The sequence below is a fragment of the Choloepus didactylus genome, chromosome 6, assembly GCF_015220235.1.
Source record: "Choloepus didactylus isolate mChoDid1 chromosome 6, mChoDid1.pri, whole genome shotgun sequence".
NCBI lineage: Eukaryota > Metazoa > Chordata > Mammalia > Pilosa > Megalonychidae > Choloepus > Choloepus didactylus.
In genome coordinates, this window is record NC_051312.1 from 26,144,199 (window position 1) to 26,148,336 (window position 4,138).

Consider the following 4,138-nt stretch of genomic DNA (forward strand, 5'->3'; position numbering starts at 1 on the left):
CATTGGATCTGCTGGATCATATGATTCAAGTGGCAGAACAACTGGCACAGAACCCTGGATCTGTCATAGAGCTTCATATTATTCCAGATTTTCTCCTCTAACAGATTTTCTGGTCACTCGGTGTTCTAGTTTGCTAATGTTGCTGGAATGCAAAATACCAGAAGTGGATTGGCTTTTACAAAAGGGGGTTTATTTGGTTACACAGTTACAGTCTTGAAGCCATAAAGTGTCCAAGGTAACACATCAGCAATCAGGTACTTTCACTGGAGTATGTCCAATGGTGTCCAGAAAACCTCTGTTAGCTGGGAAGGCATGTGGCTGGTATCTGTTCCAACTTCTGGTTTCAAAATAGCTTTCTCCCAGGATGTTCCTCTCTAGGCTGCAGCTCCTCTTCAGAATGTCACTCTCAGTTGCTCTCGGGGCATTTGTCCTCTCTTAGCTTCTCTGGAGCAAGAGTCTGCTTTCGATGGCCATCTTCTAACTGTCTCTCATCTGTAGCTTCTGTGCATTCTTCAAAGTGTCCCTCTGGGGTGTAGCTCCTCTTCAAGATGTCACTCTCATCTGCAGCTGCACTGAATTCCTTCTGTTTGTCAGCCCATTTATATGGCTCCACTGATCAAGGCCCACCCTGAATGGATGGGGCCACACCTCCATGGGAATATCTCATCAGAGTTATCACCCACAGTTGGGTGGTGTGTCCGGCGCTGCCCCGCTCGGTCCCCGGTTCCCGGCCGGCGAGGGGAAACAGGGAAGGAGAGAGAGAGATGCAGACTGCGCGAACTAACCTGGTCATGAATCACGACTCGAACCACACGGCAGTTGTGAAAGCAAGCCCTTTACTACAGCTAGATGAACATTCTGTGTTACTGGTTCCCACACGGGGCACGGCGCCTCGTGGGAGAGCAGCCTCGATGTGGCCGTCAGGCACGGCTCCTTGTGGGCTGTCTCACCCTACCCCGTCCGGGTAAGACCTTTTATACACAATTAACAACCAATAAGCTTCTAGGCTAGTATCGCGTATACAGGATTTCGATTGGTAGGAGCGGGTGGCGGATACATGCGTCACTATGCGGAAACAGGATGCAGGCGCCATCTTGGCTCACTCGATGGGCGGGGGTAACTCTAGAGCAGGCTGCAGCGCATACGCTAGGCCCGATTCGGGAGGCGGCTTTCCACATCTCCCCCTTTCTTATTTATTTTTGACCCAGTGTCTCCAGTGATGAGCGTGCTCCCGTGAACCCAAATGGTTCACAACCTCTTTGGTGCTTTGGGGAGTCTGGACTAGGCCTCAGCCATCCAGCGGCGGAGCCTCTAGCACCAACCAGAATGCTCACGTCATATGGAGACCGGAGAGTCCGTAAGCTGGAAACAACGTGACTCTCCCTGCAGTGCTTTGCCTGGCAACTGGGGAACAACGACGGGGGCAGGAACAGCAGTAACCAGAGTCGGGGGTGTCACTAGGTGTCTCTGTGCAATGGCTAGGGTCCAGTCTGGCCACAACTAGGACTCTGCCCTAGAGACCCACCTGAGACAAAATTATGACTACTGGTGTCGCCTTTTACACCCGAGAAACAGCCATGCGATTCGCTACAAATTTTGCTCCAAAGCGCCCCACCTGAGGCGACCAGGAAGGGGTATGGTTAATAAATCGGTCACTATCGGGGGTAACAGAGGTGGGAGTCATAGCCATCATAGTGGTAACACGCAATTGCTGCTGCGCTTGAAACAGGCGTTCTAGCAAACATTTAACAACGACTAATCCCACCAATAATCCCACTGCAATGAGGATCCAATTAGTTAAATTGGGCCAAGAGAACCAGGAAGAAACACTGTGCAATAGTTTCTGTAGAACCTCGCCTAACCCGGAGAGATCGACTTTAACGGGTTTTAACTTGATCCCCCCAATTGTGTCTAAACTAGATTCCACCTGTTGGGAGAGATTAACAAATTCAGGAAAATATGACCTTTTCAGCCAATCAGAGACTCTGGAAATGCTTCCGGTCACGTTGGCCCTGACAGGAGTGACACAGAGTTTAACCGTAAGCCACCGGGTGTCACATGTTTGCTGAAGCACTCTCCAGAGTCCATCTATTTCCAGTCCAAGTTCATCTATCTCCGCTTGGAGTTTCTGAATGGCCTGGAAATTTAAGTTCAGCATCTGATTGTGGCGGCGTAGCACGTCTCGGGTAAGGTTGACCAAGCCATTTACCGTTTCCATCGTTATGGCGAGCTGCCGATCTGTCCATGCTTGTAGCACAGCCTGCCCGATCGTTGGGACAAACAAAGAGGAAGCTACACTGGCAGCATTCGATAGCCATTCTTTTATGCCTCTTGGACGCCTAGACTTAGAGAAGGGGATATTGTTAAGTGAAACAACTTGAGAAACAGGGCCAACCCAGTCGGTTGCCTTGACGGGGAGCCAGACATAACTTGGGCGATACACTAGGATAGCGGGGCGGCGAGGCATCCGGGTCTTTGGAACGGTTGCAGACTGTAGGAGCAAACCCCGGAAGGAAAAGGCACCTTTGAGTCTCCTTTTTACTCAAGATCCCTTCACAAGACTGGCGGCTCTTCCCTGTAACGTTAAGAAATTCAAGCAAGACTCCCTTACTTAACTCGCCATTACCAGTTTCACAAGTAGCATTCGCCGCAACTGTGGTGTTGACAACCTTGACAGAGAGGTTAGCAAAAGAGAGGATCAGTGTGTCATTGGTGAGGGGGAAGGACTCGTTGAAGCTTGTGGAGGGTCAGAAGGCAGGTGGTGGAGACCTAGAGACAGGGTACGAGTGAAAAACACAGGAGAGGCGGGAGACCCAGCAGAGAATGGGGCCAGGGTCGGGGGATGATGCCACAGGCCCTAAAGACCACTCTCCTGCGCTACCACAGTTCCACTAAAAAGAAAAAGGCAGATTAGAAGGATTGCTATAGGAGAGCAAAGAACAGAGTTACCGATCCTCTTTTTGGGCAACCGCGGGGTGGTCAGTCCTACTATTATCGTCTTGTCGGTCGTCGCCATCATCAGCAGGGTCGGAGGCTTGGTCTAATGGTTCAGGTTGTATATTCGTTGGCGTTTCTGACAGCTGTTCCTTGGCTTCTTCAGGTGATGTCACGGTTCTCATCAGTCTTTCCGGAACCCACACTGGTTGACGTCCTGGTTCCTGGGGAAAAACACAAACAGAGCCTCTGGCCCAGCTGAGCACCGGGTCAGGGCCTTTCCACTGCCCCGACAGGACATCCTTCCAACGGACTAGACCTCTATGTGGAGGACTCGGGGTGGTGTGTTGCAGGGCAGGTGTCATTCCTTGTGAATTTTCGTTTAAAAAATTATATGTGAGCAAGGCTACAGACAGTCGAGCTTTTGGGGACAGGCCGTGGCCTATACCCTCTTTCTGTTTTTTAAGCAAGTCTTTGAGAGATCTGTGCGCTCTTTCAATGATTCCTTGCCCCTGAGGGTTATAGGGGATGCCATGTTTTAATTGGACATCCATGTTGTCACAAAATTTTTGGAAGGATTTACTAGTGTAGGCAGGCCCGTTATCCGTCTTTAACGTCTTTGGCTTACCCCAAGCTGCCCATGCAGCAAGGCAGTGTGCAATGACGTGGGAGACTCTTTCTCCTGGTTCAGCAGAGGCAAATAAAACTTGGGAGCATGTGTCCACCGACACATGTAAGTACTTGATCTTACCATACTCTGAATGATGAGTGACATCCATCTGCCAAGTATCCCCTGGGGTGAGACCCCTAGGGTTGACCCCAACCGAGGGGACTGCTCTCTGCTCTGCACAATTGTTGCAGGCTCGGACAATATCTCGAGCAGCTGCACGTGGTATGCTGAACCGCTTAGCTAGGGTACCTGCGTTGATGTGAAACTTGGCATGGAATTCTCGGGCTTGTTGATACGGTACCAGCGTCGGAAAGATGTGCAGCTGTCGAGTGGCTACATCTGCGCTATGGTTCCCCTGGGCCATAGGGCCAGGCAAACCTGTGTGGGCTCTAATATGGGTTATGTAAAAAGGGTGTTGCCTGGTCCATATAACCTCCTGTAGTTTGGCAAAGAACGTCCTTACTGTAGAGGAATGTTTAACAATGCCCACCGTTTCTAAAATTTGTACAGAGTTCACAACATAAGCAGAATCCG